The sequence below is a fragment of the Aotus nancymaae genome, unplaced genomic scaffold (assembly GCF_030222135.1).
Source record: "Aotus nancymaae isolate 86718 unplaced genomic scaffold, 86718_ANA_hifiasm-v0.15.2.pri h1tg000057l, whole genome shotgun sequence".
NCBI lineage: Eukaryota > Metazoa > Chordata > Mammalia > Primates > Aotidae > Aotus > Aotus nancymaae.
In genome coordinates this window covers 47,751,995-47,768,160 of record NW_026988471.1, presented here as the reverse complement: position 1 = coordinate 47,768,160, position 16,166 = coordinate 47,751,995, and the positions used below count along the sequence as shown (strand labels likewise).

The 16,166-nt window shown below is 40.3% G+C and overlaps 1 protein-coding gene across 6 annotated transcripts in view; it reads right to left on the bottom strand.

Moving 5' to 3' along the window:
- Positions 1-16,166, bottom strand: part of LOC105726151 (uncharacterized) — a 532,480-nt gene that overhangs the window by 430,436 nt on the left and 85,878 nt on the right. The window lies entirely within an intron of this gene.

Below are 16,166 nucleotides of genomic sequence, written 5' to 3'. Positions count from 1 at the left end.
ATCTCATTACTGGGTATATATCCAAAGGATTATAAATCATTCTATTATAGAGACACATGCACATGTATGTTCATTGTGGAACTGTTTATAATAGCAAAGACCTGGAACCAATCCAAATGCCCATTGATTACAGTTTGGACAAGGAAAAAGTAGCACATAAGGGAATACTATGAAGCCATAAAAAACGATGAGTTCGTGTCCTTTGTAGGAACATGGAGAAATGAGGAAACCATCATTCTTAACAAACTGACACAAGAACCAAAAATCAAACACCACATGTTCTCGCTCATAGGCAGGTGTTGAACAATGAAAACACACAGACACAGGGAGGGGAGCATCACACACTGGGGTCTGTGTGGGGGAATGAGGGAGGGACAGTAGTGGGTAGGGAGGTTGGGAAGGATAACATGGGGAGAAATGCCAGATATAGGTGATGGGGGGATGGAAGCAGCAAACCACATTGCATGTACCTATGCAACAACCCTGCATGTTCTGCACATGTATCCAAGAAAAGTGCAATAAAATATATATTTTTTATTTTTTACCCAACCATTTAAAATATATATATTATATATAGTATATATTAATATTATATATAAATAATATATATAATATATAATACATATTATTTATGTAAATATATAATATATATAATATATATATTATATTATATATATTTATATATTATATATATTATATATATTATATTATATATATTTATATATAATATATATAAATATATATAATATAGTATATATATTATATAGTATACATATATAGTATATATACTATATAATATATATATTAATTCATATATATTAATATATAATTATATATGTTTTATATTTATTTTTATATATTTATATATCTTTTTATTTATTTACATATATTTAAATATATATATTTAATTTTAAAATATAATCCAGCCGTTTTAAAATATATTTAACCCAGCCATTTTAAAATATATATATATTTATATACATATATATTTATATAATATATACATATTTATATATATAATATTTAAAATGGCTGGGTAATAAAAATCTTCATATTTATAAAAAAAGAATCAAAGAAACATTTTCATATAAAAAAAAATCACATCACGGAAAATGGTACATCCATCCCCTCAAGCATTTATCCTTTGTTACAAACAATACAATTATACTCTTAGTTATTTGTAAATGTAAAATTAAATTATTATTGATTATTGTTACCCTCTTGTGCTAGCAAATATTAAGTCTTATTGATTCTAATTATTTTTTTTGGTGGGAGGAAGGGGACATTTTGGAAGTAGGGTCTCTAATCAGCCCTGGGGAGGATCAGGGAAGTTTTCCTAGAAGAAATGTCATCATCCAGAGTGAAACCTGAAGAATGAATGAAGAGGACTTAACCAGGATAAGATATGAGAAGATCATTCCAGATAGTCAGAATGGCATATTTAAAGACCTACAGCCAAAGAATGCCTAGCCCATTGGTGTGGGGTCCATACATCCCCGTTTGCCTAGAATGGTCCTGGTTTGTTCTTATAGTCCAGGTGTAATTATCAATACCTGTCAACAGACATTCTCAAAAAGTGTCCCCTGTGTGGTCTGTGCCAGGACTTGGAAGGGAATGTACAGGGAGAAAGATAGTGACCACCTCCACAGCCCACCTGTTTTCTGCAGCAAAAGGAACCCCTGGGGAGGCCCCAGGGGCTGGTGGAACAGCCTTCATGCTGGAAGGATAGATGGGCCAGTGTTGCAGTGAGCTGAATTAAGGATAGTTCCTTCCACTATGGAGAAACAAACAGGAAGGAGAGGCAAGTATTTCGAAAAGCCAGAACCAAGTACAACAGCTAAACCCCAATTCTCCCAGAAAGTGGTTTAAAAGTCCCTCCAGGCAAAACCAGACAGAAACTTTAGTGCTATCGACCAGTTAGCACATGATTTTGATCCTTCATCTAAATTATTTGGAACAAAGTTACAGGGGAATTTAATTGGAGAAAATGGACAAAGAGAGTCAGATCCAGAATCCCTCCCCAAAAACACAACACAAGTGAAGAAGCCAGAGGGGAGCTGAAATTCCTAAAATGTTCTGTTGCCATCACAACAGAAGAGACTATAACCTCTTTATTACCAGAGCAGGCAATTATCTGAGTGCTGTTTGAAATCTGATCCCCTTTGTGAGTTGGAGTTGATGGAACAATAATGAAAGAAAGACAACTCTTTTATCACCAGAAAATAAGTGCTGGTTTTCAAATAACATTTATGCATCTCGACGCATGAGTGATATTTTTCAGCGACCACAATAGGGCTTAGAAGGAGAAGTTATGTCAGATTGTTCAAAGTGACCAACAGCTGGTCTTGTCCCTGGCTTCATGTGGGTAGAGCTGACCTAAAGAGACTGAGATAGGACCCTTGAGCTACCCAGCATTGTGCTGGGTCATAGGGTCCTAACTCTGTCCCTTAACAGGAAGCCAGAGACTCTTACCTCTAGCACCTGTGTTTGCTTTCGTGCTGAACATTCTGTGGCATCTCCTCTCCCATCCCAGGTTTGCAGTGCCCATGTGTTCTATGATCTTGGTTCTGTGGAGTTCCCGACTTACTGCCACAATCACTGGGAAAGTGACCAGTGTAAACCAACATCAACGGCTGGTCCCACCAGTTGCCATTATTCAGCTAAATTCTCCTAATTTTGACCTGTTGTGCCTACGTGAGCTCTCATATTTCCTTTAGGACCCAGGAGAGATTTGGACAGCTGGGTATTCTTACAGAATTAGCCAAAAATATTTAAGGAGAGAGAACTGTTCACTCCAGTTCTCTATGGAAACCAGTTTTCTCAGAATCAAGAATCAAGTTGGACTCTATGTTAAATACAAGATTCAAAAACAGTGCCAGAATTACAGTCAGCTGTGGCATAATGGAAGATAAGGGGGAGACCTTCATTGCCTATTGTTTATGCCTGAAACCATGGACTCTTAGAACATTAAAGCCTAAAAATATAGTTTGGAAACCATCTAGTTCAGCCCATTCATTTTACAGGTAAACTGAGTCTAGGGGTATTGAGTTACCCAAATGATGTGTCTGATTATAACAAAAGAATGTTTGTTACAAGGGCAATGGCCATATGACAGACAGAGATGGGTCCCACCTTCTGATGCTTCTGATGACTGTCAAGGTCTCTTCTCTTTTGATGTACAGTTATTTATCAAAGGCCTAACATGTGGTCCCCAATATTAAAGCAAGAAGGGAGGCACAGAGGCTGGTACTCAAATAGAGAAGGGACTTAATGAATATTGGGTCACTCATCCAAAAATCTCTTAGAAATTTTTCTATTTGGGTCAAGGTTACATTTTCTACAGGGATGGAAGATTGGTGGTGGGAAGTAAAACTGACCCTGGTCACCTCTTGGTGAGTTCAAGAAAAAGACAAAGTTGTTTCTTGTTTCCATAGCGGGTAATGTACGACCAGTAAAATTATACTTCGATGAAATTCAAGCAACAGCAAACTTCTGTAATTTGCTACTATGCTGCAACATCGACTAGCATCACTATGAGAAATGAGAGGAAACACAGTGGTTCATGCCTGCAATCCCAGCACTTTGAGAAGCTGAGACAGGAGAAACACTTCAGTCCAGGAGTTTGAGATCAGACTGGGCAACATAGGGAGACCCCATATTGATTTAAAAAAAAAAAGTTTAAAAATAGCTGGGTGTGGTGGCACACAGCTCCTGGGGAGGCTCAGGTGGGAGGATCACTTGGGCCCAAGAGTTTGAGGCTATAGTGAGCCATGATCATGCCACTGCACTCCAGCCTGTATGACAGAGCAAGATTCTATCTCAGAAAAATTTAAAAAGAGAGAAAAAAGAGACAGGGTTCTGTTTTCTCAATTTTGCTGATACTTCATACTTATAACCCTTTGAACCAGGCCCATTTTCCTGGTTAAAAATGCCTACTTATACAAAAGTGTCTTGTGAGCATGATGTATTGTGGCAAATACCAAGTGTGTTGGCATAAAATCTACAAAACCATGACCAACCTAGCAGACACCTCAGAGAGAAGTCACAGTTAAAGAGATACAGCCTAGGAAACCAAAATGTATTTTCAAAATAATTTTGCTTGTGTTTATGAAACACTGAATGGGGACATGGTTTATAAGGTTCCCTTTCCCTCCCCATCCACTTTCCTCACATAGGCAGTTCACAGAGGGTCCCTCTACTCCAAACCTTTCAAAGAACTTTTTCCCACCTCTGTCACAAGAATCTTATTTTCCTCATCACTTTATTGTGGTCTTGAGGATACATTTAACCCAGTCTTTAATCTTTTTATCCCTAACATCTTGGTATCATCATATGCAATCATCCTATTATTCCTAGTATCTAGGTATCATTCTACGGAGACCGAACCAGAGATGGCCTGAGGTCTGTGTCTATACTCAAAATCAGTTCCCCATTTCAGTTGGAGAGTGATCTGTCCAGAGAGAGAGAAGACTTAGCTCTCTCTCTCTTTCACTGAGAAGTTGTTCATTCCCAGACACTCTCCAGTCTCCCACACAAATAGATTTTCGGCAAGCACAACCCACCTTTCCTTGGGACTCATCCGAACCCTACGGTAATAGTTTAATCTCAAGCCAAGATCCCTTCTACTTAGAATATGTCTCCCTAGGGAGGCAGTGCAATGCTGTGAAGAGGTCAGCTGTCAGCCTCACAAAGACCAGGGTTTTAATGCAGATCTGTCATTATCTATAAAATCAGATTAAATAGTATATGTAAAATACTCAGCAAGGATATCTGTTATTTTTATTTTTTATCATCTTGGTCACTCTAGGGGCTGGCAGCTATACTGGCTTTGCTTCCATCAATATCATTTATCAGTTGCATTCTACGTCTCATCTCCGTAAATGGCCCCTTGTCTCCCCTCCCAAGTGGCTCATGTACATGTTTTCTATCTCCCCTTGCTCCAGGGCTCAGTGTCTCCCACTTCAATCACTGACAAATATGTGTGCATGGTCATGATGATCTGCCACTGTACCTGCACTGACGCTAACCCTTGGCAGTTATATGTCCATATAAAGGTAGTCGCCCTCATCCCTTTCACCCAAGGCTCACAGCATCGGCTCCCTAAGTCATTGAAAATTGCCTTGGTTTTGAATGGAGGTTTGTCAAAATTCTCATAAAGTGCTCATATGCAATTCTATTATCAAGAGTCTTATCTAGAAATGACAATGGTAATGAAAAATACTGACTAGAGTATCAAAGCTCAATTTTTAGCAGTCAAGATTATATTGTTTCATTAAATTGAGACTGCAAAGCAAAAAAAAATTAATCAGACTTATAATGAAAAATTACAGATAACATATTCCTGCTCAAAGTAATCGAAAATGTAGACACTCAGAGGAAAAACAGTGTGATGTAGAGGAATCTGAGGGAGCTGCCTCCATGGGGCATTTAAACTGTCATCTCTTCCCACAAAAATCAGCTTCCTCCTCAGCACTCCTCAGAGTCAACTTTCGAATCAGTGTCAGACCAGCAAATGACATCTCTGGCCTCCAGGAGAAATTCAGGGAACTCAATAACAAATAAAATCCCATAAAAGAAACTCCAGAGGGCAACATCTGGGCTTGCAAAGCACAGTCAGTTATTTCTGCTCAGAACCCGCCAGGGGTTGCTGTCATCTATTGTAGCAAGACCTAGCTACTCAGCTTTGCATCCAAGGTTCTCTCCAAGCCTGCACAGGCCTGCTTTCCCCACCTGGGCTCCCACTGCTCTCCACTAGCACCCTCTCTGAGGGCTAAGCCAATTCCTTCCCCACAGCATGCTCCCTCCCACCACCTCCCCTTTGCTTTTCCAACCCTCACTGATGCCTCACGTCTCCAAATTCTCAATGCACTGATGTCTTTATTTGTTCCAGGTCAGTTACTACCCTCACCTTAATTAGACTGTTCGTTCATTGAAAGCAGGAGAGGGAAAGTTTACATTTCTGTATACCCCATAGTCCCTACCACAGGCTGGATTCATAGCAAGTGTTCAGTAAATGTCATTGAGCAGTTAACTTTGTTCTGGGTAAAGAGTTGAATGTAAATGAACGTATTTCTTGGCAAAAGTGAAGATTAAAAAAAGGGAAAAGAACGTTTGATGAACACTGACAAGGAACTACATTGTGCTTTTCATGCTATCTCAAAAATTCTTCACAATAATTCTATGAGATTGTTTTTTAATCTGTAAAATGGGAAAGCACAAAGTTCTGAGGAGGTTAAGCAACTCTACCAAGGGTGCACAATTTGTTATGAACAGAGCATAATTTAAACTCAGGTCCATCTGACTCCAGAGCACATGCTCATTCCAAGAATTTTTATGACTGTCATCACTGTCATCATGGCCATGTCCATCTGCAATGGCACTGAGCCATTTAGCTATAGAGAGACTTTTCATGGCTGTATCTTTGCAGGCCACAGGCCTCAGGTAAACAACTGGAGACACAAATCTATCCACAGCAAGGCACAGCCTCCCCATTTTTCTTGACCTCTTCTCCAGAAGGGTCCATAAAACAGGCAGAGAGCACCAGTTCTTTGGGCCCCTTCCCACATGTCTGTGTTTCTTCTACCTTTAGTCAACTCACCGATTGGGACAATGGTGAAGAAAGATGTGGGTCATTCAAATACACAAAAACTAAAGGTAGTGTGAGTAAAAGGAGACTCCTTTCTCTATCCCACCTGGCCACGTATCCCTGGGTAAATCTCTTCATTTTCCTGAGATTTCATTGGCTCATCAGTAACTTAAGACCCTTTGAGGCTCCACAAGATGGTGTGACTCTAAGTGTCACATAAATGTTGAAAATTAAGACCCTAGATTTTCACATTAAAGAGCAAATTCAATTTTACCTCTTTTGGAAAAGGTATTCAGCTAAATAATCAAAGTTCATTTTAAAGGACAGTGTTTTAAGGGTAAAGTTGTAACTCCTGCACAAATATAAAACATAAAAGGAACTTGTGTCAAATATTTTATATAACTTATTAATTGATGAGAGAACAGTAAAATGTTACACTCAGTGCAAATAATTCAAATAACATATAGACAATCAGGAATGCCAAAATAAATTTTAAAATAGATGTGGTCAATATCCACATGGTAATAATGCATTGCATTTCATGGGGCAAGAATCATTGGCATTATGCTTAGGTTCTATTATACAACTTAAAAGAGATTCAAAACCAGCTCATAAACAATGAGAGGAAAAGACCACGATAGCATCAGATAATCCAGATGGGTATACTAGAGAATACCTAGAATCCCACAGAATACCTAGTAATCTCTCTTTTATTTTTTTATTTTTTTGGAGGGGATTATTGTGAAGTCTCTACAATTAACACATATCCTATCTTTCTCAGATTGTATTCCATGGGAGAAGCAGGAAAACAGTGACAAAGTCAACAATGAAAGAGAAAAAAATGAACTGAACAGTCAGAGCCTTATAAGCCAGACCTGGCCTCTCTGATTTTACGGGACATACTCTATTTAGTGGACATGCCCTGGTGAGAATCCATGCCAGGTCACTAGCCTTGAGTTTCCAAGCCTTCCTCCCATGTCTTAACACAATCCTTTCTGAAGGAGGTACTCAGAAATGGCTTGCGATTAGGTCCCGGTAACATAATTTTTTAAAAAATCATAGTGTAGAAACATCATAGAGAAACATCAATATCCTCTGGGAGAATGTCAGAATGCAGATTCTAGACCATGACTCTAATGTCATAAATTAGAATCTGCATTTTTAACATGTTTTCCATGTGATTTGTATGAAAATAAGTGTTTGAGAAGCCATGGTTTAATTAACATATAGCTCTGCCCCTAGTCAAGTAACTGTGCCAGCTTGATCAGGTCAATTCACTTTCTGGGCCTCAGTTTCCTCACTGTAAAATAAACAGGCTGGGAACCTGGCCTTGGAGAACCCCTCCTGGTCTCTGAATCCGTTTTCTAAAGATCTCTCTCTGACGTCAAGCTCCAAGGCCAATGTCATGCCACCAACCTCTGGAGCTTGAGTCATGCAGAGATTTAGCTAAGCCGTGCTTCCATTTTCCTCTTGTGTCCTTTTCTGGGGAAAAATAAATTGACACAGCAAGTCTAATGACATTATCCCTCTTTCTGGAGTACCAGCAAAGTGCCAGGATTCCCTGAGAACCGAATGAGTAAGAAATTGCACCATCTGCTTTCACATCAGGAATTTCCACAGTTTAGCTCCCTGATTGAGTGTATTGCCTTTTAAAACCCAAAATAATCAATTCTGACAAGATAAAAGTCAGATATGCTTTTCAAATTACAAAAACACACACAACACTCACAAATTTCCTGAAGGTGAATTACCCACTTGCTATTTTTAACTTACTTGTTTTCTTCAAGCCAGCCTGCGTGTTCTGCAGGAAAGCCCTGACCTCAGTGCTACAGAGAGGAGTGCAGAACTTTACAAAGCCCTCTCCTCACCATGGCAACCTACAGCCCTCTCTGTAGTGAGCCAGAACTGCGCTAGGTCCATGTTTAGGGAAAGGGGTGGGGGTGGGGAGGATCCTTTAAGTAGCCTTCCACATTTGGATGCAAATAATGCTGCCTACAGGCAGATGAGGTATTTCTGCTATTGTCCTTCATTACATGAACATGAGTACTAACCCAGAGTTTCTTCCCAGATGAACTCCAATGCTTACTTGAAATCTATGTCGAGCACAAAGATTCTGAACCAATGGGCTCCACAGCAATATTTAAGCCCTCACTGTACTACAAACATCACCGCACTCATCAAGAGAAACTAGCTTGCGGCCATTTCCCACTTTTGTTCATTCAGCCCCCAACTCTGCCCCTGCGTTCCAGAACCCTCCTGCTACCTCACTGATCTCTTCTCTCTCCCCACATTATTCAACTACTTACTGGGAATTTGTGGAACACCTACTCTCTGACAAGTCCTGTACTTAGAGCTTGGGCTTTGGTGGTAAGAAAGACAGACACAGTCTTAGATCTCTCATGAAGCTCACTCTGACAAGTCCTGTACTTAGAGCTTGGGCTTTGGTGGTAAGCAAGACAGACACAGTCTTAGATCTCTCGTGAAGCTCAGAGTTTGTTGGGACGCACAAATGTTACACGAATAGAGACCCAAGTCACTTCAGTACATAATTTCAGACTAAAACAGTGGGGCCTGATCCAGTCCTGACATTGGAGCTCCTTCCGTGGTGGATTAATTTCCTGAACAAAGTACTCCTCCCCATATCCTACAATTTCTTAGAGTGACTCTCCCCTATACAGTCAGAATTCTATATTCTAAAAAATGAACAGAATTTTTATAGAAATACAAAGACAAAGAAACAGTCCATTCACAGGTTTTGAGTCCCAAAATACACTTTTAAATTTGCTCTAAGAGCAAACTGACTTTGAAACCAAAGCTTTCGTTGGCAAGAGCTGGGTTTCTTGAGAAATAAAAGCTTTCTGAGTTCTCAAAGCCTACACTTGAGGATCAATCAGAAAACATGAAGGGCTCAGAGTATCAGATTACTCCATGATAATGCTTTAAAAGGAAAATAATTGAAGAGTGAATTTACATATTTACATGGTCCCAGGAGTTAACTGTAAGAGGGAAAGTCAGCACATTTCGTGGATGTCTTATGACCAGGAAAAGCAGCATATTATCAGGGGTTGGGTGGTGGACTGCCCTACTACAGAGGATATGAGAATGTACTTAATTCTCTCTTGAAAATGACCACCCCTCCATGATCCGACGAGATGGCACACCTTGATAGAAGCCAACAGGACAAACACCATAACTAGAGATAAGCCTCAAAGCAGTCACAGAAATAAACACTGTGTGGCTAGAGACCAAGGACTTGATACCCTCCCAAATGCCTTGACAATTTGCAAGCACCCCCACAAATTAGACATATCCCTATGGAGACCTAAAGGTGAGAAAAAACATCCCAGATGACTAAATTTAATTCTGGAATTACAGAGAAAATCCTGGAAGTGATTGGGTTTAATGGATTAACAAGATTGCGGGGGTTCTTCCCCACCATTAGACAAAATAAGGCTTAAAAGTTAAGATAGTTGAGATATAGAATATACAGTAGTCCATATCTGTTACACACCTGAGTTATGTGCAAACTTGGGTTAAACAGAGGACACCTACTACATTTCTCTGAAGTGGGACATTAAACAGGGACATACTGGAAAAGTAGGTATTTGCAGGGGAATCACACTGTGAGAGGGAACAGCACAAATGAGGTTGAGACCCTTAATGCAGGATTTGCTTAGCCTAAGAATTAATGGTCAGTGTGTCTGGAACAGGGTGAGGTGTGACACATCATGAGACAGTGTCCACATCAAAGCAGAGGTTTCTTTTCTTTTTTTTTTTTGAGACAGAGTCTTGCTCTGTCTCCCAGGCTGGAGTAGAGTGGTACAACCTCAGCTCGCTGCAAACTCCTCCTCCTGGGTTCAAGGGATTCATTCTCCTGCTTCAGCCTCCCAAGTAGCTGGGATTACAGGCACATGTCACCATGCCCAGCTAATTTTTTTCCTTTTTTTTTTTTTTTTAAGTAGAGACAGGGTTTCGCCATGTAGGTCACGCTGATCTTGAACTCCTGACCTCAAAGATCTGCCCACTTGGGATTATACATGTGAGCCACCACACCCAGCCTGAGGTTTCTTGCTAAAGAGTTTGGACTTGATCCTCAGAACAAGCAATGGGGAGGCACTGTAGAGTTGTAAACAAGATAATATTATCAGCCATATGTTTTCACAAGGTAATGCAGTGATTTAAAAAGTTTATCCTCTGCTGCCATCAGCCCCACCACCCACATCCTCACACACATTCATCTGCCCCAAAGGCTCTCCTAGTCCACTACCCCATGTTCCAGGAATTCTTTCTCTCAGCTGGTGGCCTCTTCCCCCTTTCTACAGAGCATTTCCTGCCCTTGGTCTTTATGTCTCAATGAGATTACCTTAGAAGTTAGGATGAGAGTACCAGGTGCTATTATTACGTATAACAATATTTTGGTCAGGAACCAGAGAATGACCTCATCTTGCCCAGTTAATTACTGCAGCCCCTCCCAGCAAAGTTCTAGGAAGGTATTCACAGAAAACAAATGCAGAATGGAAATCAGAGTACCATTTTGTTCCCAGCTGCACAAGAATGCTTTACGCCTGTGCACAGCTCTGATTAAAGGCTGAGTGGGATCAATGTTCAAGGTCAAAGAAAGGATCCCTTAGTTACTCTCTCCCTTATCTACATATTGCAGCAAAGATACTCATGACTATCAACTTCGAATGAGAGAAACAGCTGAGACCATTAAAAAATGTAAAAAGATTGGGTTCAGATTGTTTTAGACCTGATTAACCCCATTCTACCCCTCTCTTTGAAGCTAACCAGTTTCGGGCTCTGACCAATCACCTGAGCAGAAGGGAGATGGTATTGAAACCTGAAACCTGACAGAAAGAGAGAGGTAAAAGTATTCAACCCCACCTTTGTACCCAAACTTCATGTTACAGCTTAATCCATTGGATTGATAGGCTAGTCCAGCATCAATCACAAAATGTGGCCGCCTCTCTTGAGGCAAGAGCCAAAAAATTCTTGGAGAAATCTTGTGCAAAAAACTATCGTGTGAATCAGACGAGAAGACAGGCTCAGAGACAGCTCACTGCTGCTTAAAAACATGTCCTTGGTGCATTGCCTCACCTGTGAAAACCTGCATTTTGAAAAAGGACTGCAGGAGGAGGCTCAAAGGAAATCATTGCTATCCTTGCAAAGTCAAACAGGAAGAAAAGCCCATGGAGGACACATTTTTGATCAGGGATGTTTTCAAGAACCTCTCAAAAATCACAAACCAGAGGTTACTTTCATCTTTCTCTTCATCTCTTCATTGTTCTCATCAGGCTAGATCTTAGATCATTTTATAAGAAAAGCTGACTCAAGAAAAAAAAATCATAAAATATTTTTGCTATCATGCTACCAATCAAGCATGACCAAAGTTCAAACTTTATTCCCAGGTTTTCTCCAAAATACTATCTCAAACACTGATTCACAGTCTGTTTTCTACCATCTGACAGTAAAAAGTTAAAGAAGTTATTTTTTTTTCTAGAAGAAAACAAGAGAGACTTGTTACATCTTATACATCAGATTTTTAAAAATTAAGACTATGGATGTGATCACTTAAATGCCAGCTGAAGTGGAGAAACAAATCAGAGTGATAAATTAGTCACAGGAGTGGTAGACTTTCTTCTTTCGAGTCAGCCATGCTGAGGGACATTTCTAGTCACTGCCAGATGCCATCGTCCCGGAGTCCTCCTATAGGAACCTTGAAATGATCATTTGAACATGATGCAAAAGAATCAACAATTCCTTTTTTTTTTTTTTTTTTTGAAACAGAGTGGCTGGATCTTGATCTCAGAGGAGGTTGCAATATTTCCTTCTTATTGTCTTGGGAAAAAAAATACAAAATTATGCAAAAGTAGCAAAAACAAAGAGAAACAAAAAGCAAGTCCACCTTCAGCAAAAGTGGAAGGTAGTTAAAACCTCAGATCCCTTCCTTGAATGTTTGTGCCCCTCCAAAATCCACGTTGAAATTTAATCTCCAAAGAGGTAGGGCTTTAGGAGGTGATTGGGTCATGAGGGCTCCTCCCTTGTAAATAGGATTAGGAAGGTTTTTCCGCTGGAGGAAACTAGCCAGGCCCGGTTTGCTCTTCCACCTTCTGCCATGTGAGAACACAGCAACAAGGCATCATCTTACAAGACAAAGACTGGGCCTTTACGAAACATCAGACCTACTTGTGCCTTAATCTTAGACTTCCCAGCCTCCACAGTGTGCGAAATAAATTTCTATTATTTATAAATTACCCAGTTTCAGGCATTTCATTATAGCAACACAACAAAGACAAAAATTGATACTGAGTGTGGGATGTTGTTATAATAAATAACTAAAAATGTGGACGTGACTTTGGAAACGGGTAATGGGCAGAGGCTGGAAGAGTTTGGAGGAACAGGCAAGAAAAAGCCTATATTGATGTGAACAGAGCATTACAGGAGAGTCTGATGAGGGCTCACAAGAAGAAAGTTTAGGAAGAGCCTCGTTTCTCTGAGAGATTATCTAAATGGTTGTGAACAGAATGTTGGTAGAAATAAAGACACTAAAGACCAGAGGGAAATAGGTATTCATATATGATATAGGAAACTGGAGGAAAGGCCATCCTTGTTATAAGTGGCAAAGCACTTGACTGAATTGTGTCCTTGTCCTAGTGTTTTATGGAAGATGAAACTTAAGAGTGAAGAACTAGGATACTGGGCAGAAGAAATCCCTGAACAAAGTATTGAAGGGGCTGCCTGGCTATTCTTCACTGCTAACAGTAAAATGTACAAAGAGAAAAATTAAAGCCACAATTTTTAACCAAAAGGGATCTAGAATTTAATCGGAAGATTCTCAGCCTGTAAAAATGAGAAAGCATGTTCTGGAGAGAACACCAAAGATGCAGCCAAGCAAACATTTTGATAAGGAGATTAGTATAAGTAGAAGAAAGTTGGGTGCTATTCATCAAGATAATGGAAGAATGACCTGAAAGGTATTTTGGAGATCTTTGAGCCTGCCACTCTCACCATAGGTCAGAGTACCAGGGCTTTGAAGGCAGAATGGTTTTAAGGGATGAGCGCAGGGCATCCATAGGACTTGGGACTTGCTACCCAGGGCCACCCCAAGTTTTTGCTCCACATATGCTAATGCAGCAATCCTTAGCCATCCTGGGTGTGGTTTGGGCTACCACTCCAGAGGGCACAAGCAATAAGGCTTGGTGGTGTCTACGTGGTACTGATTCTGCAGGTGCACAGAATGCACAAGCTGAGGAGGCATGGCTACTGCCACCTAGATTCCAAAAGGTGCCTTGGAGAGACCTGGGGTCCAGGCAGAGAACTTCCACAGAGGTGGGCCACCACAGAGCGTCTCCATTAAGGCAATGCCCATTAGAGCTACTGGGTCAGGGCCACTGCAGAGAGTCTCCACTAAAGGGATGCCCTGTGAAGCCATGGGGGTGTGGCTTCCCCCAAGACTGAACAACTGTAGAGCCACCAATGTGCAACTCTAGCCCAGGAGAGCCACAGGCTCTAGGCCTCAACCCATGAGAGCTGTAGCATGGGCTGTACCCAGCAATGCCATGGAGCAGGGTTCCCTGAAGCCTTGGGCACCCAACCCCCATTCAAGTGTCTAAAAAGGACCTGGAGTCAGAGATTATTCTCAAGCCCCAAGATTTAATGATTGCCTTGTCAGGTCTCAGACTTATTTGGGATTTGTTACCCCTTTTTTCTTTCCTATTTCTCCCCATTAGAATGGGAAGGTCTATCCTATGCTTGTTCCACCAGTGTATCTTGGAAGCAGATAGCTTGTTTGATTTCATAGGCTCACAGCTGGAGGAGAATTTGCCTCAGAATGAATCATACCTTGAGTCTCAGCCATATCTGATTTAGATGATATTTAGATGAGACTCTGAACTTCAGACTTTTGAGTTCAATCTGCAATAAGTTAAGACTTTAGGGGCCACTGAGATAGAAACAATGCATTTTGTATATGTGAAGGACTTGAATTTTGGGGGATTGGGGGTGAAATGGGATGGTTTGATTGTTTATGTGCCTCCAAAATTCATATTCAAAATCTCCAATGCAGCGGTATTAAGAGATAAAGCCTTTAGGAGGTGATTAGGTCATGAGGGCTCCTCTTTTGTGAATGAAATTAAGGCCTTTAAAGGGGATTTATATAGCATTTGACTCTTTTGTCCTTTTGTTTCTTTGGCTATGTGAGGACACAGCATTATTTCCCCTCCAGAGGGCACAGCAACAAGAAGCTACCATGGACGCAGAGACCAGGCTCTCACCAGACACTGAATCTACCAGCTCCTTGATCTTAGACTTCCCAGACTTCAGACTATGAGACACAAATTTCTATCATTTATAAATTACCCAGTCTTGAGTATTCTGTTATAGCAGCACAGACAGACACCCAAATGCACACCACCTCTCCCTACAAAAATTCAAGAGCTGCAAACAACAACTGTAATTTAGAAGGGGCCATGCAGGAAGGAGCTGAATAACAGATTCTAGAGAGAAAGTCTAAACTGCAGCTTCCAAAACGTGTGAGATAACATATACTCCTTGAAAGAGGCCAGGCATGGTGGCTCAACCTGTAATCTCAGCACTTTGGGAGGCCGAGGTGGGAGGATTATGAGGTCAGGGGATCGAGACCATCCTGGCTAACATGGTGAAACCCCATCTCTACTAAAAAAAAATAACAAAACAATTAGCCAGGCGTGATGGCACGTGCCTGTAATCCCAGCTACTTGGGAGGCTGAGGCAGGAGAATCGCTTGAACCGGGAGGTGGAGGTTACAGTGAGCTGCGATTGCGCCACTGCACTCCCCAAACCAATCATAAAACATACCACTTCTAGTTAAGCTACTGACTAGGCTAAACAACAACAACAAAAATTAGAGTCACAAAGTCAAGAGGGAAAATAGCCTGGCCTCACATTTCTTCATAGCCATGTTCAGTGGTAGAAGAGAGTGGCACAATACCTATGAAACCTTCTGAAAAGAAGGTGAGATCCAAGGATTTTTATATTTATTGAAACTGTGATGTAGTTTTACAAATTGGATTATTTGCATAAATCTTATTTGCATCAGGAATCTACTAGAAGCCAAACTTCATCCAACCAAAAGATTACTAGAAAAGACAAGACAACGTCCCCTTTTCTTAAATGAATTACTAAGCATAAAACAAATGCCAAGTGAAGACAGTACAAAATGCAAATGTTATATGCCCTGACAATGTAGAATTGTTATAACTAACAAAAATCAACAGAGGAAGAGAAAAAGATGAGAGGCATGGTAGACACAATGATTCTGCTGAGGATAAAGGATACACTTTTAAAAAATCAGATCAAAGACCTAATTATATGGAACGATACAAAGGCAAACAGTAAGAAAGATAATATAATTGTAGTACCAGGAAGCAGAGCAGGAAACAGAGAAGAAAAGATATGCCCTCATTCTATCCATTGGCCATATCTAATAGGTACTATGTAAAGAAATAGAGGACTGGGGCATTAGATTTATGATATTAATAAATGTGAAAGAGTTAAACTCACCTCTTTAAAAAGATATATTCAGATTATATCACAACATAAA